Source organism: Dromiciops gliroides, chromosome 1 (genome assembly GCF_019393635.1).
Source record: "Dromiciops gliroides isolate mDroGli1 chromosome 1, mDroGli1.pri, whole genome shotgun sequence".
NCBI lineage: Eukaryota > Metazoa > Chordata > Mammalia > Microbiotheria > Microbiotheriidae > Dromiciops > Dromiciops gliroides.
The window spans coordinates 180,384,249-180,409,204 of NC_057861.1; positions in this window are offsets into that span (position 1 = coordinate 180,384,249).

Below are 24,956 nucleotides of genomic sequence, written 5' to 3' on the forward strand. Positions count from 1 at the left end.
CAGTTTTCTCACTGTTTCAGTCTGTTTTTCTCACACAAATGTCCTTTTCTCTGTTCTTATAAAAATAAAATATCTATTTATGAAAGGGGGAATGTTTGACATCTTTATATGATCTCGTATTTATGGGTATCTTGTGTTACTCTAAGGGATATAATTATTGTACATTTTTCTCACTTATAGGAATAGGATCCTTGTCCACACCTATGCCATACCTTTATTTAGTGAAATATAATGACTTCCCTCAGATTATCTTCTATCTCCTCTATCTTGTATGAACATACATTCTCTCTCCAATTAGCCAGTGGGCTCCTTGAAGAGAGGAACTTTGTGTATATAGGGCTTAATACAGAATCTAGCTCATAGTTGGTATTTAATACATGCTTGTTCATTTTGATCTGATATAAAAATAATCTATAAAAATAAACAGCATTTCTATATAGTAGTAACAAAAATAAAGAGGAAATAATAGAAATAGAAATCCCACTTCAAAAGAAGCTAGATGCTAATAAAATAACTGGATACCAATCACGGAGCAAGTGGTAAAAGAAGCCTTGAAGCCCGTCTAGTTCCAATCTTCATTTTATAAGTATGGAAACTGAAGACCAAGAAAATTAAACGACTTGCCCAATATCACACAGGTCTTATGTATCTGAGGAAGGATGCAATTCCCAATGTATCATAGCAAGACACATTCAAAATTTGAATAAACACAGTCATAAAATACTTTATACAGAAATGAAGGAAGACATATAATTGGGTGATTTGTCATTTCTTAGAGTTAGGTTGTGCCAATATAATAAAAATGATTATACTGTGATTACTTTACAGATAAAGTGCTATGCCTAATAACCAAGCATGTACTTTGTTGAACCTAGACAAAATAATAATTTTTAGAAATTTATTTTCAAGAACAAAATGTATAGAACCTTGAGGGAAATAATGAAAGTGAAATAATGGGAGTAAAAGGTAGGAAGGAAGGGAAAATATTACTTCTAGACCTCATAATATATTATAAAGCATTAAAACTACTTAATACCAGTTTTAAAAGTACAAAAGTAAATCATTGAAATTGACTGGCTATACAAGCATTAGAAATAATTGAACTAAATAACCAAATATTCAATAATATGAACAACTAGAGAAATAAGTCTCAATTTAACAATAAATTGCTGGGAAATCCAGAAAGTAGTTTGACAAAAAATAGATTAAGACCAACTTCTTATACCATCTATCACGATAAGTTCCTGTGATAGGACCACACCTCTGCTATAGCTTCTTTCTACCCACCACAACATGGGGAAGCTTTACCAAAAAGACAAATCTACACCCAGGAATTGATTGGCTTCAAATTCCCTAATATAGTTTCCTCCTCACCCTCCCAATTATCATCCCCCGCCCCCAAGCTAACATGGCTACAGTAGGCCCAGGACAAAGCTTCCCCTAGAACCATATTGGCCCTGCTTCCTAAATGCAGCCTCTTGGTCATCTAGGCAGGGCTTCTTAAACTTTTGCCCAAGAAATGTTTATGGGACCCTGGGTATTAGGTATATTAAATAGGTAGACATAACCCTTTAGTATTGCCAAAGTTTTTACAACCCCCACATTAGTTACATGACTCCATATGACATCATGACCCACAGTTTAAGTAGCTTTGGTCTAGGGGCATAAGAAGTCCCATCCTCAAAAAGTCTAAACCTCTCAGAGTTGGTGAGTCCCTAATATCACTAGAGTAGCCAAATTCTGATGACATACTGAGGTGATGTGTTTCCAGATCAGGATGAAGGGAGCCAGGTCCAGAGAGATAAGTGCCACTCTACCCTTTTTCTACATTCTTGATATTTTAGGGCAAAATAATCCCTCTTTGTTAAATATTCGATAACTTATGAGTGCCTCATCTCATTCCAATGTCAAACCTGAACTGAGAGGGTACTGGCATTAGAGTCCTTTAACACTTCCAAATGGATATTTGACCTAAATGAAAAAGACCACAATTTTTTTAAATGAAAGAACATGGATGGAGGTATTTTTCATAACAATGGTTAAGGAGAGAATTCTTACCCAATAAAGAGGTAGAAAAGATAATTTTAAAAAAACTTTTAGTGACAATTTTGATTGTATGAAATTAAAAGGTTTTCACAAATAGTATCAATGAAGATATGATAATATGGTAAACTTTCAATTAGGGGAGACATCTTTGTATGAAGTATCTCTGATAAAGATCTGACTTCCAAGATATGTAGGATAATAACACAACAACACAATAAGAACCATTATCCAATAGATAAGTTGTCAAAAGATAAGAACAGTCCTCAAAAGAACTGAAAACTATTAACAAGCAAATGAAAGATTGTTTCAGATCACTTATAATAAGTGAAATATAAATTAAAACAATACTGAGGTTTCATCTCACACCCAGTAAATTGGTGATTGCAAACAATGCAAAAATTCAATGTGGGAAGGGCTGTGGAAATCCAAGTCAACTAACATGTTGCTGGTGGAACTATAATTTGGTCTGACCATTCTGGAGAGCAATTTGTAACTATGTAAAAACAAGTTACTAAAAAAAGTCCATACCCTTAATAGTCAGAGATCCTACTGCTGTGCATATGCCCAAATCAATCAATTATTCAACAAGCATTTATAAGCACCTACTACATACAGGCACTGTGCTAGGTTCTGAGAATACAAAGGAGGTCAAAAATAGAGAGAGAAGTAGCACATATTTGCCACAAATTCATAATAGAACTTTTTGTTGCATCAAAGACATAGAAAAGAAATGGTTGCTCATCCTCAAGGGAATGGCTGAACAAATTGTGATTTATTAATATAAGTGTAATTATTGTGCAATAAATGTGAGGAATTCAGAGAAATATGTGAAGACACATGAACTGACACAGTGAAAGAAGTAGAAACTATCAGACAACATGTATTATGATGACAGAATGATAAAGCCAAAGTGAACTTTATCTAATTATTGTCTATTTTGGCTGCAGAGAACAGATGATAAAATGTGCTTCCCTCCTTTGGTTTTAGAGCTGAGGCACTATGGGTCTGTAATGCTGCCCATACTGCCAGAGACAGTCAATATGTTGGTGGGTTTTGCTGACTGTTTTTGTTTTTGTTGGGTTTTTTAGTCTGCTATGACAAATCACCATGCATTCAATTAAAAGTGTGTACTAGGGACAGCTGGGTGGTGCAGTAGATAAAACACCAGCCCTGGATTCAGGAGGACCTGAGTTCAAATCTGACCTCAGACGCTTGACACTTACTAGCTGTGTGACCCTGGGCAAGTCACTTAACCCCAACTGCCTCACCAAAAAAAGAAGTGTCTATTACACGGTAGGCACTATATTATGTATTGCGGACATAAATAGAAAGAATGAAGCTACTTGGAAAGAGCTTGTCAACTAATGAAGATGACAAGTACTTAGGTATGGTTTACTATATTTGGAGAGGGAGGACATATTCAACAATGAATGTGATACAAAACTAAAAGATCAAGACTTTTGAGGTAGATTTTGGGTGTTGTTCCTTGAGCACCACCAACATATAACTTATACAGTAAGAACATATCAGATTTTATACTGAGCTTCTTCCTCAGATGATTCTTCCATTGATCAAGCACTAGAGAATGACCAAAGTCAATCTCATTCCCATCGATGAGCATTAAGAAACTGGACATAGATGTCCTTCATGTTTGCTATAGTAAAGCTTCTTAAACTGTGGGTCATGACCTCATGTGGGGTCATGTAACTGAATGTGGGGGTTGTAAAATATTTAACAACATGGGGCAGGTAGGTGGCGCAATGAACAGAGCATCAGCCCTGGAGTCAGGAGGACCTGAGTTCAAATCTGGCCTTAGACACTTGACACTTACTAGCTGTGTGACCCTGGGCAAGTCACTTAACCCCAATTGCCTCACCCCACAAAAAAATGTTTCCCAGCTTTCTAAAAAAAATTGGCAATAGTAAAAGGTTATGTGTACCTATTATATACCTACATACTCAGGGTCCCGTAAACATTTCCTGGGCAAAAAGGGGTTGCGAGTGGAAAAGGTTTATGAAGCCCTGTACTGTAGCACCAATCTGTCCAACTTACTGCTGCAAGCACTCAGGCACCATGATTATAAGATGCAGAAATTTCAGGTAGTGTCTGAGGCCAAAAGCAAATCCTCTGAAGCTGACCATTAATTTCTTTTGTGTTTTGGCATTAATCACCTCCATCACTCCTCCATTACTTCTAAGGCATGCCCTACCTAGGACACCAAAGGATCCTTATTAAGGGGTCATATTGATTTCTTTCTATTGCTTTTGGCAGGGTAACAGCTTGATAGTTCCCCCTAAACCCCACCCCAATGATTAACTCTGGCCCCAGAATCCCCAGTTGTGATTGAACAAACCAGTCAACAAGCATTTATTAATCTCTTCCTAAGTCTCAGATACTGTGGTAAGTTCTCAGGGAAAAAAAAACAAGTCTCTGCCTTCAAGTATCTTAATATATATATATATATATATATATACACATACACACATACACATGTATATGCCCACACACACATATATATTATATGTGTGTATATGTATATATACATATACACACATGTATATACATATATATATACACACACATTACAAAACAGAGAAAGAAAAGGGACACTGACTGCCCCTCTTCTACTTAGCTGCTGAAAACAATGCTGCTCCTTCAAGTAAGTTGGCATAGCAACAAGCATTTATTAAGCAACTACTTTGGGCCAATTCTCTAATAGCTGAACATCTATGGTAACAACAAAAAATGCAGTGCAAAGAGTTACATAATAGATAACTTCAGCAATGTACAACAACTTGTATAACACTTTGTATACCAAAGGTTAATGGTTAGAGTAAAGCAACTCATGTGATCTTTAAGGGTTGCTGTGGAAATTTTTTTCCCCTTAACGTTATAGTCTACAAAAATAAAGGGAAATCTTCTGATTCTTTGCAATTCTAGAGCAAGCTCAGAGTAATCTCATAGTAAAAATCTACTACTTCCCAAGCTTTCAGAGGTTCCATGCATTGGTGTCTGCTCCCAACATGCTTTGCGACTTGGTAGTTCAGACTAAAGATTGGAACAAGAGACTTGCCTATTGGATAAACCCTAAAGCCTCAATACTTGGAAGGCATTGCTTTCCACCATAGGAACATGGAAGACTTGATACCTAAATTCTGGCATGTCTTGGCACACAGTACAGACTAGATAAAAATAAAGAGAAAATATATTTTCTTCTCTTTCCTTCTCAGGCTTTTCCACTTCAGTCTCCAGACACTGTATTGATTTATTATAATATTCCTGTACTCCTTTCCAACTGGGTGCAATTTTAACCACAGAGGTAGATAGATTAGATGATAGATAGATAGATAGATAGATAGATAGACTGATGATAGATGATGGATGGATGGTACTACTATTTTAGGAACTGATAATAGACACAAAAGCAAAATATCGTTGGCCATATGCTATCAAAATATACATATGGTACAACTGTCCTATACACTGTGAAATTTATAAAGATAGATGGTACTGTGGCTAGAGTGCTAGACCTGAGACAGAAGAACCTGAGTTCAAATTCAGATTTAGACATTTGGAGCTATGTGATCTTGGGCAACTCACTTAGCCTCTCTTTACCCCTATTTCATCATCTATAAAATGAGGAGAGTAATAGTACCTATCTACCAGAGTTATTGTGAGGATAAAATGAGATAATATTTGTGAAGCACTTTGCAAAGCACTTAAAGCACTATGTACATTCTAGATATAAAGTATTATAGATAGATGGAGCATTTATTAAGATGTGTTAGTGCTGGCATTGATTTAATTCCTAGGAATACAAATATGAACAAAAATACAGTCTCTTCCCTAAAGAAGCTTACAATTTAATAAGGGAAACAACACAGGCTTCCAGGAAATGTAGTAGGTCTGACAGTCTATCCACAGTGACACTTAAACATGAGAAGTGCCATTAGTAAAATTCATGATTATACATGGTCTAAAACCTATGGACCACTTCTGTCCTTTTTCCTTCCACTCGACCTGTGACTCCAGAAATAGAAGGAGCCACAAAGGAATGAAAGCCATTTTGGAGTTTTTCTTTGTCTCATGTATTGCCATAACCAAAAAACGTCATCAGTTTCACCATAAGCCTACTGTCAATGAGCTTCATTGTACTTAACTAAGCTGTGCTTCAGAGAGCAGTCAAAGCCTATTTCTGGTACCTTCCTTGAAATCTGTCTAACATGGTAGAAATGTCTAGAGCTTGCACTCAGTGGACATAATTTTTGAAAACCTAGGGCCAGCCACTGTGAGACATCGGAGTAGATTTGTCTAGTACATGAAGCACAGAGGTGTTACTTTTAAAAGAGCACCTGACTGACATTTTGCAAATTTGATAAAAGACATAAGACCAGGGCATCATATTATATATGATTACTCTGTTGTTAACTGCATTATTACCAGAACTGAAAACTCTAACTCAAAGTGCTTCAATACTCCCCAGATACATAAAAGTTATCCTTTTAGGATACATAAAAGTTTTGCTATTCAATTCAATTCAACAAAACTATGTTCAGAGGACTGTGCTAGGCACTGAAAGTACATAGAAAGTTTAGAGAAAACATAATCCCTACCCTGGTGGAAATTATAGTCTAGTACAGTGATAAAGCTCAAACACAAATAACTATAATATACAATAGTACAGGTCAGTATATTGGAGATGTAGAAAAATAGAACTATACAAGATACAAAGGAGATGGCCATTACTGTTAGAGGTAATCAGAGAGGGCTTCCTGGAGGAGGAACCATTTAAGCTGAACTTTAAAAAATGAGCAGAAAGCACAGCATTACGAAAACCTAGAGGAGAAAATATCTGGGAGAAGAAGGTGAGCAACAGAGTCAAGTGTTGCAGAGAGTTCAAGAAGGATGATAATTAACAAAAGAGAGAGTGAGTAAACAAAAAAGGGATAGAGAATTTCAAAGGATAAAATAGATTTTTTTAAAAAAAATTAGTTTAACCAGCAAAATCAATGTAGTTAGGATCAAAAGGTAAACAGTTAACTCAGAAAAATTTTTGTAGTAAGTTTCTCTGATAAAAGTCTAATTTCTAAGACATAAATAATTGGTACAAATTTATAAGAATAAGAAATAAATTGTCAAGAGATATGACCAGGAAGTTTGTTTTCAAAGGAAGAAATCCAAGTTATCATATAAAAAAAATGTTCCAAATCATTAATAATTAGGAAAGTACAAATTTAAACAACTCTTAGATTCCATTTCATATCCATCATATTGGAAAGGATGACCAAAAAAAAATGGCAAATGTTGGCAGAGCTGAGGGAAAATTGGTATTAGTGCACAGCTGGTAGAGCTGTGAAATGGTCTAGCTATCCTGGGAAACAATTTGGAACTATGCCCCAAAAGTTACTAAACTTTGCATTCTTTTTGATCACTATTAGACCTATACTTCAAAGAAATCAAAGAATGGAAAAGGACTCATATGTACAAAAATATTTATAGTAGCTCTCTTTGTAGTAACAAAAACCAAAAACTGAAGGAATTTGAATATTGAGGAATAGCTAAACAAATTATGTTATATGAATGTAATGGAAATATTGAACAATAGGAAATGAAGAACTGTATAGTTTCAGAGAAACCTGGGAAGACTGGTATGAACTGATGCAAAGTGAAGTAAGTAGAAGAAGGAAAATATTTTATACATAAGCAACAATATATTATAAAAAAGAAACAATTCTGAAAGGCTTGAGAATTCTGATCAATATAAAGACCAACAATGATTCCAGAGAACTAACAATGAATCATGCTACTCACTTCCTGACAGAGAAATGATAGACTCAAGATTCAGAACAAGATAGAATTTTTTTTAACAGAACCAATGTGGGAATTTATTTTGTTTGACTATATTTTTACAAAGGCTTTGTTCTACTTTCTTTTTTTCAGTTTTATTGTTATGTTTTGTTTTTATATTATAAACATTTACCAATTACACCTAGTTCATGAAAGATCTCATAAGATAAAACAGTTAAGTGAAACTAATAATATCTCATCTAAAAGTGAGTACAACATTTCTCATCTGTAGTACCCTTGACCTCTCAATTAAAAAAGAGTTAACAAAAATCTATTTTCTTTCTTGCTTACCCCCAACTCCACTGGGGGTAAAAAAGAAAATTTAAAACAAATATCTTATAACAGATATGCATAAAATGAAACAAATTTATTCAACAGCTGTATACAACTATATATAGGCATATAGCAATACATATGTATGTATATATATAGAGAGAGATCTCTATATATAATTTTGCATCCTAAACCCATAACTTCTCTGTAATGAATAGCTTGTTTCATCATTGGTCCTGTAGATTCATTATTGGTCATTGTATTGAGGAGATTGAAAGTTGAGGAGGGATAGAACTAAGGGAAAGGAAGGAAGGAAAGAAGAAAGGAAAAGAAAGGAAGTTAAGGGGAGAAAGGGGAAGGAAAAGAAAGGGAAGGGAAGGGAAAGGAAAGGAAAGGAAAGGAAAGGAAAGGAAAGGAAAGGAAAGGAAAGGAAAGGAAAGGAAAGGAAAGGAAAGGAAAGGAAAGGAAGGAAAGGAAAGGAAAGGAAAGGAAAGGAAAGGAAAGGAAAGGAAAGGAAAGGAAAGGAAAGGAAAGGAAAGGAAAGGAAAGGAAAGGAAAGGAAAGGAAAGGAAAGGAAAGGAAAGGAAAGGAAAGGAAAGGAAACAAAGAAATGAATAGCTAATAATGGGTAACATGTATTTAGTGCTTACTATGTGCCAGGTGCTATACTAAGTGCTTTAAAATTATTATTTCATTTGATCTTCAAAATAACCCTGGAAGGTAGGTTTTGTTATTATCCCCGTTTTATAGGGTCACATAGCTAGTATCTGAGTATCTGAGACTGGATTTGAATTCAGGTCTTCCTGGCTTCAGGCTTGGTCCTCTATCTACTGTACCAACTAGCTGCTTCACTAAGAAAGAAAAGAGGGTCATGGAAGCATCTTTTTTTAATGCAGAGAAGAGAACAGAAGGAAGGCCAAAAATAATCACAAACAGAATAACTTTGAAAGCTACAGTTTCCATTTATTCTATACTTTAAAAGAAAAGACATTGTACATAAAGATCTTCAGTTTCATTTACCATCTTTTTCTGCTCTGCCATGTATATAAATACCTATTTGATTTGATATTTAAGTTCAGAACTTTGTTTTTTAATGGGACAAGAAGCCTACCTGGATGGCTTGCTTCTGCCATCCACACACATCAAGGCTGCCTCAAGCCAACATGGACTCAAGAACACAAAAGAATTTCAGTGTTAGCCTTTAAATCTTGAAAATAGTCATCAGGAAAGTAGATGTGCTTGCGAGGAAAACCCCAAAAGAAAAATTCTATTTTGGATTATCTACTCTTTTGGATCATTTGCTCTACAGTACCCAGGGAGAGCAGATAGTCCAGAGGGGACTGGGAATTTCAGTACCCCTACCCAGGGTTAGGCTATCAAAGAAATGCTAATCAAGTTGGTTGTCCTGCTCTCAATGCCCCGGAGACTCCAGTTTTTAGGAGTAAAGCTTTAACAAGAATGAATGGGAGCACAGAATAATGAGGGAGGACTTTGTAGTACAGTCTAATGACATCCACTGATCTCTGACATGACAGGCATATGGTGTTTATCAATAAATAAAAAGGATATAATTACGTCAAGGCTGCAGGATTCAGGGGCTGGGAGCATTTGGTAAGCTGGCAAGCTGTCTGCCCCTCTCTTTCTTCTGACAGGTGGAATAAAAAAAATGTCTCCATGAAATCTATTCATGGTAAATGATAGTCTTTAGTTGTCTTTCAGTTAACAGGCCATGTTATTGGATTTCCCCAATGAAACATTAGGTCATGTTCTAATTTGTGTCTGTAGATGTATGTTTATAAATTATTTAAATTACTTTTGAGGTAATCTTCAATCAGTCCTTACCGCTTTCAATATACAGACCCTTGGAAGCATCACCAACCTGATGACAGGGACTTGTCAGCACTGAATTAAAATCATGGCATGACAGCTGATATAACTCTGATCATTACGATCTCCTATGGGCTATTTAAAATTGTAATGACAAACTCAGCTCTCTCCTCAGCTCCTACTGGTTGACAAAAGTTGACTGACCCAACACAGGGGAAACACCTCTGAAAAGATCATGCATGCCAAGTGCAAACACAAACCAAGCAGTAACCCTCTGCCCCTCCATTATCCATAACCTTGAGGTTGTGTCTACATGAGGACAAACGGATGTTTTGAAAGATAATAAAACAGTACAACACGAATAGCAGCAATAACAGTCTTTAAATCTATTCCTAAGGAACCCATAGAAGTTGTTGCACAAAAGGGATTCAAGAAGTGATTACTTATGAATGCAGTGTTTGGCCATTGTGCTGCCCTGACAATGGCTAATTTTTCAGCACCACCTCTACTTGTACAAATCTGTGATCTTCACAATGTGGATAAACCCTGCTTGGACTTCTATTAAGAACCTCTGCCAGGGCAGCTAGGTGGAGCAGTGGATAGAGCACTGGCCCTGGATTCAGGAGGACCTGAGTTCAAATCCAGCCTCAGACACTTAACACTTACTAGCTGTGTGACCTTGGGCAAGTCGGTTAACACTCATTGCCCCACAAAAAAAAAATAAATAAATAAATAAATAAATAAAAACCTCTGCCTAGATCTCCTGACATCACATTAAACCACTGAAACAAGACTCTCTCTCTCACATTAAACCATTGAAACAAGACTCTCTCTCTCTCTCTCTCTCTCTCTCTCTCTCTCTCTCTCTCTCTCTCGCTCTCGCTCTCGCTCTCGCTCTCGCTCTCGCTCTCTTTCTCCCTCCATATGAGCAGCCCAACTTTTTCAATAATATATGTCGTGGCAAATGGTTACAAGTCATGGGATACTATAGTCTCTGAAAATTACAGGGAATGGCAGTCTTGGAAAGGCTAAAGCACATTATTGGCAAGGAAGTAAACAGAAGAAATGGTGTCAGGCATGTCATCAGAGAAAGCTATAGTATCTTGTCACCTTTACCAAAAACAACCCAAACCCCAAAGACCATCTACAGGAAGCATATTTCTTTTAAAATTTTCAAGTGAATTTATTTTCATTCTGTGTTATCCTTTACCTCAGGTTCCTCATCTATCAAATGAGGATGATAACAGCACCTACCTCACTGAGTTGTTGTGAGGATCAAATAAGATTATGCATTAAAGTATACATACTTTGTAAATCTTAAAGTACTATATAAATAGTAGCTAGTATTATTAAAAAGACATACTTGAGGTTTTTATAAACACAATTACAAAACACTACAGAAATAAAGGAAAATTTACATAATTAGAGGGATGTTCATTGCTTATAGTTGGGCCATGCCAACATAATAACTAAGATATACCTAAATTAATTTATGCATTTAATGTTATGCACAACAAACTCCCAAAAAATTACATTATAGGACTTGGAAAAATAATTTTTTAAATTTTGGAGAAACAAAATGTCTAGAATCTCAAAGGAACTGATGAAAAAAGTAGGAACAATGTGGGGATAATACTTCTAAGTGTTAAACTACATCATACAACAGTAACCATCAAAACTATTTACTGCTAGCTAAAAAAAAATTTGAATCAGTGAATCAGAGTAGATAAGCAAGATTCAGAAGCAAGAGAATGAAATAACTCAGTGTTCAAAAATACTTGAGAACATAAACTACTTTTTGTTCTAAACCAGAACTTCTTAAACTTCTTCCACTCGAGACCCCTTTTTGCCTGAGAAATTTTTACATGACCCTGGGTATAAAGACATATAAAAGATATATACATAACCTTTTACTGTAGCTTTTTTTGTCACCCCCACATTCAATTGTGTGATCCACTCACAACCCACAGTTTATGAAGCTAGGGTCTAAACTAAGATGTTTAGACCAACATCTTCCTATACAACATATCTTCAATTGTTATACTAAATACATCTAAACAGAGGAAAGGGAAAGGGAAAGGGAAAGGGAAAGGGGAAAGGGGAAAAGGGGAAAAGGGGGAAAGGGAAAGGGAAGGGAAGGGAAGGGAAGGGAAGGGAAGGGAAGGGAAGGGAAGGGAAGGGAAGGGAAGGGAAGGGAAGGGAAGGGAAGGGAAGGGAAGGGAAGGGAAGGGAAGGGAAGGGAAGGGAAGGGAAGGGAAGGGAAGGGAAGGGAAGGGAAGGGAAGGGAAGGGAAGGGAAGGGAAGGGAAGGGAAGGGAAGGGAAGGGAGAAAAGAATATAGCTAACATGTATATAGTGCTTACTATGTGCCAGACACTGTGCTAATTGCTTTACAATTACTATCTCATTTGATCCTCACAACTCGGGGAGGAATAAAATGTCTAATTAAATCTAAATATAAAATAGATTGTACATAAAAATAAATGGACACAATGAAAAGATTTTTACAACTATGGCTAGAGGGAAGAATCAGCCAAATAAGAGAGAGATGATCACGAATTATAAAAGACTATTTCAATTATATATTTTTTAATGTTATGGAAAAAATTAATGTAATGGAGATGAGAAGAAATGTCAATTGGAAAAACATTACTGCATCAGTTACTTCAACTACAAATCTAATATTTAAGATATATATGGAATCATCATAAATGCATGACCAAGAGTCATTCTACAATAGAGAAATACTAAAAAGATATAAAAAAATCTTCAATAGAAGAATTAACAACATATAAAAGATTGCTCTTACAATAAGAGAAATGACAATTTTTTAAATTTGGAGATTTCACCTCATACTCATCAAATTGACAAAAGACAGAAATTACCCATTTTTGAGAGAAAATACACATTCTGATACCATGCTGGTAGAGGGCATTCATCCCTGTGATTTGGTCCAATCTACAAAAATCAATTTGGAATTATTTGAGAAAAGTAACAAAACTGTTCATTTCCTTTGGCCCAGAGATCCCACTCCTGGGGACATACTCCAAGAAAGTCAAGGACCAGTATATTCATAGCAGCACTTTTGATAACAAAGGAACAGAATCTTGTGGGGACCAATTTTTAATTGAGGAGTGTTAGCTAAGTGGCTTGCCGCAATATTGGGGCAAGGAAGGAGACTGGCAGCCTCCCTCAAAACATAACAGGATTTATTTTAACAAGAATGAACTTTTAAAAAAAATACAAACAGGATCAGTAGGATCAAGGGAAAGGAAATAAAATGGGGAGAGGGAAATTATACAACCTGAAAAAATACCACCACCCAGGAATCAGCTGAGAATACCCAGCAGAGCTCCTGTTGCCTTCCAGCTTCCAGCTAGAATGGTGAATTCTCCTCCCCGCTCCCAGCAAAACCCAGCAGCCCCCAACCAATTGGATGGCCACTCTGACAGTCACATGACTGCCCTCACTAGGCTTCCAATCATTATAATTTTGCCAGGCTCATGTAGGCATCGGCAATTGGTGATGACGTGAGGTGCCAGCGCTATGGGGATGGCTACAACCAGTGGATGGAGCACTGTGCTGGTTGCAGAACCCCAGGCTGGTGCATACTGAGGCTTTTTTTTTAATTCTAGCCAAAAGATGGGGTCATAAAAACCTCAAATAACAATTAATTCTTTACAATCTAAATGAGTGACCATCAACAGAGGAATGCCTGAACAAAATGTGGTACATGAAATATTATTGTACAATAAGAAATTATGAAACCAGAATAAAACTAGAAGATTTGAAGAAACTAATATAAAAATTAAAAACGCAGAACAAGGAAAACAATATACATGACTATAGTAATGTAAATGAAAATAAAAATACCCCCCCCCAAAAAGCAACAAATCCTGCAATTATAATGACCATTCTTCACTCTAGAAACAAGATTAGGAAATGCTCCAATCTCCCTCCAAAGAAGAAGTGGAGATCCCCACATGTGTCACATTGCATATGCTGTCAGGCACAGTTGCTGAGTCAGTTGTTTGGGTTTGCCTCCTTGTTGTTGTTGCTATTCTTGTTGTTGCTGCTGCTGTTGTTGTTATTGTTGTTATAAGGGAAGGCTCACTGTGGGGAAGGGAAAGATATATTTCCAAATGACTGTAAAAGAAAAACAAAAGGCAACAATAATACTTTATTTTATTTTATTTTTTTGCAGGACAATTAGAGTTAAGTGACTTGCCCAGGGTCACACAGCTAGTAATTGTCAAGTGACTGAGGTCAGATTTGAACTCAGGTCCTCCTGAATCCAGGGCCAGTGCTTTATCCACTGAACCACCTAACTGGCTACAACAATAATACTTTTTAAAAGCCAAATTAACATTTATGCATTTCCCTCCTGGCTGTACTGCTTTGGAGCTTATCTGACTTCTCCACCTGGAAAATCTATCCCATAATTTCCCATCATTGGGAAAACCTCATCATGGTGAATCAATCAACTCTGGCACTCATACTTCTCTGCTGCTCTGATAGAAGGGCAAAGCTAAGAACTCCAAAATCTCTATTTAAGAACTGAATTCAGGGACAGCTAGATGGTGCAGTGGATAGAGCACTGGCCCTGGAGTCAGGAATACCTGAGTTCAAATCTGGCCTCAGACACTTAATACTTACTGGCTGTGTGACCCTGGGCAAGTCACTTAACCCCCATTGCCTCACCAAAAAAAAGAACTGAAGTCAGCACAGACATCTTCTCATTTCCTACTTGGCTGCTCTCTGTAACAATTGCAATGGTGCCACCTACTGGAGACTTACTGTAGGAAAGCTTGGCCATGAGGAGAAGGCATCTGAGGGCAAGCCATGCAGCTTTTCTTTGGCGTCAGGAAGTGACGTTTGCTTGTGGGAGGAAGAGGGAGAGAGGCTGGCTCTCTTGCTCTCTTTCATCAGGACTGGTGGAGAGTGGAGCTAAAAATGCGCTCTCCCTTTGATAGATAAGATGAATCTAGGCCTTTCTCTCTCTCTTCAACAAATTCTTATCCTTAATAAATCCTTAAAAGTCTAACTCTTGCTAAAGCTTATAATTTATTGGTGACCACTCATTAAATATTTTAGACAGTATAGCTAGGGGGATTTCTCTAACTACTCCATCATGTCCCTTCTCTGAGTTACTCTCATATCCCTTTTTTACTTCCTTATTTGTGATTTCTTTCCCCATTAAATGGCAGGGTCCTTGAGGATAGGGACTGGAGAGAGAGAGAGAGAGAAAACTGATAGACAGATGATAGATAATGGATGGATGGATAGATGGATAGATAGATAGACAGACAGATAGGTAGATAGAAGATAGGATGGTAAAGATAGAGATAGAAACAGAGACAGATAGAGAGATAGGGAGGGAGGGGGGAGAGAGAGGAGAGAGAGAGAGAGAGAGAGAGAGAGAGAGAGAGAGAGAGAGAGAGAGAGAGAGAAAGATGTGTTGTTCAGTCATTTCAGTCGTGCCCAACTCTTCATGATCCTGTTTGGAGTTTTCTTGAAAAATACTGGAGTTGTTTGCCATTTCCTTCTCCAGCTCATTTTACAAATGAGGAAGTGAGGCAAACAGGGTTAAATGACTTTCCTAAGGTCACACAGCTAAAGTAAGTGTTGGAGGCTAGATTTGAACTCATGGGGATGAGTCTTCCTGATTTCAAGCCCAGTTCTCTCTACTACACCACTTAGCTGATGTCTATGTGTGTATGTATGTATTATGTAAGGGCACTCAGGTGGTGTCATAAATAGGGCATGGGACCTGGAGTCAGGAAGACCTGAATTCAAATCTGATTTCAGACACTTGCTAACTGTGTGACCCTTAGCAAGTCACTTAAACCTGTTTGCTTCAGTTTCTTCATCTGTAAAATGAACTAGAGAAGGAAATGGCAAACCACTCAAGTATCCTTGCCAAGAAAACCAAAAATGGGGTCATTAAGAGTCAAATATGACTGAAAAATGACTGAACAACATGTAAGTATATATTTGTATCCCCAGCACTTAGCACAGTGGCTGATATATAGTTAGATACTTAATAAATGTTTATTGACTATTAACTATTTTTTGTTATTGTTCAGTCATGGGTGACTCTTTGTGAACCTGTGGACAATATTACCCATAGGAATTTCTAGAGTGGTTTGCCATTTTCTTCTTCAAATGATTAAAGCAAACAGAGGTTAAGTGATTTTCTTAAGATCACATAACTAGTGTCTGAGGCCAAATCTGAACTCAGGTCTGCCTGACTACAGGTCCCATGCCCGATCTACTGAGCTATCTAGCTATGTCATTGACTAGACACTTCCTAGACATTTCTAATTAGTCTACTGCAAACAGCACTCATCAAAACAAACTTTCAACATAATCTTAAATTGCATATTTATACCTAGCTGAAACTTCTGACCAAGAGTAATAGATCATACCATGGAGAATCTGATATGTCTATTATTAAACTGTATGTTTTACATTATGTTGGCACCATCACAAGCAAACAATTCTCTAAGGAAGGACTCATTCAGGTTTGACATGTGTGCAATGGATAATGTTGAACACCTCATTGATTTCATTGTATGGAATGAAGCAGCTCTTTGCTTCTTAGAAGCTATTCATAGCTGGTGAAAAGTTTATTTTTTGCATACTCCTAAATCTAGTATCTTATTTTTAGCTGCCCTGGTTATAACTGTTAGGCAATTTTTGTTGGGCTAAAATAATTATATTAATTGCTCTCTCACACCATGCAACAAAGTAGACTGAGGAACTATTATAAAACTGATATAATTCTTATAATCTCTTTTTTTGGTAAGAAATATTTTCTTTGCCCTATACCAGTACTTTAAAGTACAGAGAGCTATTATCTAGGGCTCTCTATTTTAATTGAATTAAATTATCTATGGGTGGATATAGTCTCTAAAAAGTTTTTTTTTAAACTTACTGAACTGTATATTCAGAAAGAGATGTATTAAATGGTAGAAATGTGTGAGATGATTCAAGTTGTAGAGGATTACTAAAACATTACCACTGATCAAAGTGTGAAATCCTCTATACAAAATATCAAAGTACATTTTGTCCACTGATGGGAACTTTGTGCTGGAACCGATATCTACTTAAGAAGGTATAAAATTCCTTTGACAAGGTGTGCAGTCATTTCATTCTGGATGTTTTTTCTGATAAATCCCCTTGGTTAAGTCAATTAATCTCTCTGGACTTTAGTTTTGTAATATGAAAAATGAGGGAATTGGACTTAGATGGTTTTCTAAGGCCTCTTCCAGCACAAAATCAATGATGCTTTAATATTAGGATAATGACATTCATAGGGGACATATTACCCACTTGAAACCTCCCAGAGAGTCAACTAGAGGAGATATAGAGATATAGATATAGATACACACATACACATGCACATATATCCAAGCATTAAAACTATCAAGCATTCAACAACTCCTATGGGCTAGCCATCTTATTTTAATGTCAAAAGTATAATTGCCTAAAAGACTATTTTGCAGAGCTCTCACACAAAGCAAATGCTCACATGGAGGACAGAAGAAGTGATACAAGGACACTCTCAAGGTCTCTCTGAAGAACTTTGGAATTGATTGTGAGACATGGGAGACACTGGCACAGGACCAGCCAGTATGACATGCCTATATCAAAGAAGGTACAATGTTCCATGAGCAGAGTAGAATTACAGTACCTTAAAGGACCATGAGATGCACAAATTTAGAGCCATCCCCACTCCAAATGTTCACATGGACTATTTGTGCCCGACCTGTGATAGAGCCTTCCAAGTTCTTATTGGTCTGGTCAGCCACAATCTGACAGACTATACCTTGATCATAACATGGTGATATATTTGATCCTCTTTGAGAAGGAAGGATAGCAACCATCCATCCATCCTTCTATCTATCTATCTATCTATCTATCTATCTATCTATCTATCTATGTTAATATGTATGGATATATGGATATGTATATACACGTATGTGTGTGAATGCACATAAACTCAGATCTTGTCCTTTATTACTATGGTTAATTTTGTGTGCTGGGAAGGTATGGAGGAAAAAGGAACATAGTCTATCAACTTTGAATTTTTTTCATGGACAGAGAAAGTGGAAGAGGGAAGAGGGCCTTAGGTTAGAACTATATATCTCAAAGGTCATGCCAGTTCCTTGAAAGATGAGTATCATCAGAAGTAAGGCTTGACTCTAACAGCCCTGTGTGCTTTCCACTTGTAGTAGAACCTGAGTAAGAAGGGGGTTCACTAGAAAGGGAGGAACAGTTGTTTTTGACTACTTATTTACTCAAAGATGATTTATTGTGATCTTTTTTTGTCCAGCAAAATCAAACCTGTCTTATTTTTTTTGTTTGTTATCCCTGAATGCTTGCATTCTGGTGCCCCCAGGGGAAACCCAAAATGAATATATGAACTAAAGCAGATTGGATGAGAAGACTCTAAGAATGAGTTAACCAGCTACTTCCACAAGAAGCCCTTCCCGATCCCCCTAATGATAGAGCCTTCCCTCTATTAATTACCTCCAATTTATCCTGAATATACAAGGTGTCCCAAAAAAGTCTTAGTACAGTTTTAGTACTTAAAGTTACTACTAAAGTCCTTTAAGTACTAAAACTGTACTAAGACTTTTGGGACACCCTGTATTAAACTTGTACAGGGACTATCTTTTGCCTTTTTGTAACCCCAGCACTTGGCACAGTGCCTAGGACATAGTTGGCACTTAATAAATGCTAGTTAACTGATGGACTGACTGCTTTAGTCCTGGTTCATTACATAGCCAAATGGATGAATCCCAAGGCAGAAGCTAATTTTCAGACAGCTTCAAAAATTTCATAGGCTATCCACATTTTTAGGAGCTAGCCTACAGCCCTTCCTAAATTTTCTAGTGTGGGTAAAATAATTATATCTCAGTACAAATTTACTATATTGGGGCTAAAATCATTATGTTTAAATTTTTACTTACTCACAGCATGTTTTGTTTCCTTTAAAATGGCCTTTTTTCTTTTGAGAACTGGTGATTTGCACAGTAATGCTTGCAAAATCCAAGGCATTCTGGGACAATCTGTACTTTCTTTTTTCCAAGGGAAAATATTCATTGGTCTCTATTTTATTCTAAGAATAAATAAATAACAGCTTCTCACCCATCCATATGTGTGACCAACAGAAGGAAGATAAAGTTGAAAAAGAAACAGATTTCAGTTTCAATCTTTCAAGGGTCACTAGATAAAGTGGAGGAAAAGCTGATATTTTTAAATTGTAGAAAAATACTTGAAGATCACCTTTCAAAGTCAATAAAAGCATTCAAACATGTAGTCACTTTTACAAAGAACTTTCATAATATTAATCTTCCTATCACTTGAATAGCATCACTTAGTAGCATTACCACTGTTTCTCATTTTACAAAGTCAAAAGATACACTGTTCTGTTGATTATGGCATACTGTGACATACATGTTTTCAGGGAAATTTAGGGATGGCACTGTTCCATATCCAAATTGCAGAAGAGTTTTTTACTTAGGCTATAATAAATAATAGTCAAATACATACCAAAAAGTACATTTTAATAAAAGCATTGACTTGATTATATGTGGAGGTTGTTTTATATAGGGGAAGATATTTTGTTTTGTTTTGTTTGTTTTGGGGGGTTTTGGGGTTTTTTACAGGGCAATGAGGGTTAAGTGACTTGTCTAGGGTCATACAGCTAGTAAGTGTGCCAAGTGTCTTAGGCTGGATTTGAACTCAGGTCCTCCTGAATACAGGGTCCGTGCTTTATCCACTGCGCCACCTAGCTGCCCCCTGTTTTGTTTTGGTTTTTTTGGTGGATATCATTGGGGGTCAGGAAGCCAGCTGTGTTTCATTTTTATAAGTTCAAAAGAATTAGATAACATAGGGCTAAAATGTTAATTTATTATTATAATATCCCTGTGTGACCATTTTTTAAATATATTCAACATGAGACTTATATGAATTGATGCTGAGTGAGATGAGCAGAGCCAGGAGAACATTGTACACAGCATCAACAGCATTGTGTGATGATCAATTGTGATAGACTTAATTCTTCTCAGCAATACAGTGATTCAAGATAATTCCAAAGGACTCATGATGAAAAATTCTCTCCAAATCCAGGGAAAAAAAAGAACTGTGGCATCTAGATGCAGATTGAACCATACTGTTTCTATATTGTTTTTGTTTTTTGAGATTTTCCCCTTTTGTTCTGATCCTTCTTTCACAACATGACTAATGCAGAAATATATTTAATGTGATTGTGCATATATAATGTATATCAGATTGCTTTCTGACTAGGGGATGGGGGAAGGAAGGGAGAGAAGGGAGAACAATTTGGAACTAGAAATCTTATAAAAAACAAATGTCGAGGGGGCAGCTAGGTGGCACAGTGGATAAAGCACCAGCACCAGATTCAGGAATACCTGAGTTTAAATCCAGCTTCAGATACTTGAAACTTACTAGCTGTGTGACCCTGGGCAAGTCATTTAAGGCTTATTGCCCTGAAAAAAAAAAAGAATGTTGAAAGCTATCTTTATATATAATTAGAAAAAATGAAATACTATTTACAAAAAAATGCAACTAAAAATTATAAAGCACATCATCATTACCACTCCCTTTTTCTTGTAGCTGAAAATTAAAAAAAAAACTACAGAGGTTTGGTTACTCACATAAGGATACCTCAATCACTGAGAAACCTTAACAAAAATCCTAAAGTCTTTACTCTGACCCACCCAGGGTGAATTTTGATGCACCCCATCCATTTCCTTACTTGCATCCACTCTATCTAGTCACTTAAATAGCACCAGTTGGGACTTACCTTCTGGAAGAGTATCAGAAAGCTTGGGAATAGGTTTTAATCATTCACTCAACATGGGATTCTTGTCACACATGACTTAAGTCTCTCTCTTCCCTGCCCAAACTATCATATTTCCTTCTTCCTTCCTCCCCCTCAACTTCCCTTGAACTATCTCTCTAAGTTAATTTGTTTATTTAATGCTATACAAATCAAATTATCAAAAATATTTTATAGAGCTAGAAAAATAATAACAAAATTCATCTGGAAAAACAAAACTTCAAGGATATTGTGGGAATCAATGAAAAGATATGAAAGAAGGTGGTCTAGCAGTACCAGATCTCAAACTGTATTATAAAGCTGTAATTATCAAAACAATCTGGTACTACCTAAGAAATAGAGAGGTAGATCAGTGGAATAGAATAGATAGAAATTACACCATAGTAAATGACCATAGTAATCTAGTATATGATAAACACAAAGATCCAAGCTTTTGGAACAAAAACTTATTATTTGACAAAAACTGCTGGGAAAACTGTAAAACAGTATGGCAGAAACTAGCTTTAGACCAACATCTCACACCATATACTAAAATAAAGTCAAAATGGGTACATAATTTATACATAAAAGATGATACCATAATCAGATTAAGGGAGTAAGGAATCGTTTATCTCTCAGATTTATGGGCAGCGGTGAACTATATCTCTCCCAGACAGATAGACATAATGGAGGTCTCCATGGCGCTACTCTGACTGAGCATGAGAGGACCTAAAAGAAGAGTCCCTCTTGGCTCTTGTACTGCTGCCTAATGAGTGTTACCATAAGAGAGCCAAAATCTGCTAAAGGCTAAATTTGGCAACATCTTTTTAAAAAAAATTTTTAGGACTAGTTATCCATTTCATTCATGCCCCCCATACGGAAGTGTGGCAGGCAGGGTGGAGTTGTGCAACTAACTGCTAGATGCCTGCTCCCATGCCTCTTTTCCCCCCAATCAATAAACATTTACTAAATACCTACTGTTCTCTAGTCACTATTTACATCAGATGATGGGGCTGAGAAGCTAAGTAAGAAGTAATCACTCTCCCCAGCTAAGATTTGGTAGGGCTCATTGGTGAAATTGCAGAGCAGTTGGAGGGAGCTCTGTTTCCACTTCACTTCTTGCCTTTTAAAAGGAACTTACTTCAAAGCTCATATCTCCATTATGTAGTGAACCATGTCTTTCTGAACCCCTCCCCCCTCCATTTGGGGGGAAGGGCAGAGTTTGTGGAGGAGGTGAAGCACAGTCTACTTTCCATTTCAGGAAGCTTGGACAGTTTTTTCCTTACAATGTGTTCCTCAGTTGCTTACCCTAAATATTATTACAAATGACTCGGTTCCCCCTTTTATATAAACAAAAATCAGAAGATCAGCAAATTCTTGGCTTGTGTAATTAATGATTGTTGCATTGATTTGGAAAAAAGGTTTTGGTCCCTTTAATTGAGGGGTTCTTAATATTTTTTATGTCATGGACCCTTTGGCAGTTTGGTGATGCATATGAACCCCTTCTGAGAACAATGTCTTTAATTGCATAAAAATACATCAGATTACAAAGGAAACCAATCACACTGAAATAGTTATCAAAATATTTTTCTTAAGTTCACAAACCCCAGGTTTAAAACCTCTGCTTTAAAGAGATGGGAGGCAATATCCCAGCTTCAGTTCAAGGTGTGGTGGGGGAATAGGGGAAAGAACTAAATTCCAATCCCACTTGAATGTCCCCCAAGAAAGAAGGGGATATCATAGCCATATCCCCAGGTCAACATAATTTTCCAATAATAGAACACCTAAGCAAATACCATAGTTTATATAGATCCCCAGACCTAATATAGACAAACCCTTACAGCAAATGCAAGCCCAGGAAAGGACTAGTCTCATGTGGGATACACATTCTCCATGGAGCTCTAAATCTATTGCAGGTAGGAATAAACTTCCACATTACCTCTAAACATATATTAGAAATGTATTGTTCAATAGAACTTTCATTACTATGTGGATATTTCCTCCTAAGGTGAGTGCATTGATAAGTTCTGTTGTGTTATTAAAGACCCAATCGCGTAACCTTATGGTTATACCTCATAACATAGACCTCCTAAATGATGTCAGTTTGAAAGTATGGACACTTTTTTGAAATTAAGGAAATTTGATTTGGTGGCAGATTCCAATATGAGTTGAATATGTTCTTCAGATAAGCTAAAACACCTAAGAAAAGAATCATGTGTTACCACCACCATCACCCCTGGCTCAACTCAAGATCTGAGGGGGTTTTCTCACTTCCTAGGGTAGCCATCCAAACTCTTCAGGCTATGAAAGAATTAAGATTCTGTTTAATGCAATGACTAACCATAATTCCAGAGGACTGATGATGAATACTTCCCACCTCCTCACAGAGTCATGATGGATTCAAAACATAACATGAGACATACATTCATTGGACACAGCATAACCAATATGGAAATTTGATTTGATTGGCTATGTATATTTTTACAAAGGTTTTCTGTTTCTTTCTTAATATATTGGGAGAGGAAGTGGGAAAGAGAGAACATAAATTCTTGTTCATTGAAAAAGTTAATCTACCTGTATAAGTATATATTTGGCAAAGTCTCTTAAGCTACCTTTGTAAGTAAGATGGAGATATGTGGGCATTGAAATGTCTATTGGGTAACATAAAGAATATGAGGAAGTAGAAATGGCACAGGAGAAAACAATGATGACAAGAGCAGCTGGGCTGACCAAGTATAGACAGAGGACCTCTATCCTGGAGGCAACACAGTCTTGAGGGCACAGAAGGATTGATTCTCAGGATATTTTAAAGAGGGGAAGATACCAAATGCAAAGATATCAATTTTTTCCCCAAGGGAAAATTCAGAGGTGGGGGAAGCCATTGAAAAAAATATTCTATTCAATTCAACAAGCATTTATTAAGTAACTACTATGAACATTCTTCCAGGTTCTAAAGAGATAAAAACCACAATAAAATAGGTCCTGGCTTTAAAGAGACTACATTTTTCTAGTTCAATAATTAGTGACTCATTAGCCTATTTTCTCACCCCTATCAAATCATCGTAATAATTCATAAACATATTAGAGGAATCCTTCATGATAATATGGGGAGGAAGACCATCACAAATGAAAAGTATATAACAGACCATACCTTACACAATTAATTGACTAAAGGGTGAAGAGAATATAAGATCCCACTGTGCCTTTTGTTTAATTATAAAAAATTTTGATTTAATAAACCAAAATACTGCCTAAAAGTCTCTCCTTCAACAAGGTATATCCCATATATCAGCTAAAATCAAGTAAGATTCCTTGGAAAATGTAAGAAAAGATATAACTGTTTATCAACTCTCTGTTGATTATTATTAAGCCAGTCACAAAAGAGGAAGTTATGCTCACCTAAGATGTTTTCTCTGTCATAGAAAATAGCCAGCAGAGTCCTGATCAAAAAGGGATTTCCATGTGCTCCTGTTTGTGGATGATATCCTAATTGCATCCATATCCAGAACATTGCAGAACCTCAGAAATAAGACCAATAATTGCCTCAAAATAGTTTAACCCAAATGTACAAACTGGTAAAAACAAGTAGATAAAGAATGTCTATTGTCCATACTATTGTATGAAATCAAATGGACAGCCAATAGGGCTAGTCCATCAGTACAAGTGTCTTTGACACAAGTCAGATGATTGGTAAACTGGATCCAGAACTGAATAAGTAGGACAGTGGAGTGGATTGCTTTGGGAAATTAGGCAGTATGACCCCACTTGACCCCAAATACTTCCCAAAATGTCTGCTTAACATCAATCTCCTGATTATGCTTCATAGAAACAAATCAGGTTCCAAAGAAGTAAATCTGCAGTTCACACAAAGGGCAATGAATGAATGGATGGATAGATGAATGAAGCATTTATTAAGCATTTATGTACACGATTATATACAAAGCACTTTGTGCTAACTATTGGAGATACAGATAAAAAAGTAAGACATGAATGAAGAATAAGTGAAGAAGTACATTGTGATAGTGAGTGGGCAATAAGATATTACTAAAAGAAAACAGTATAAGAGAGATCATCAGAGAGGCACATGACTAGAAAATATGTTAGAATATTCA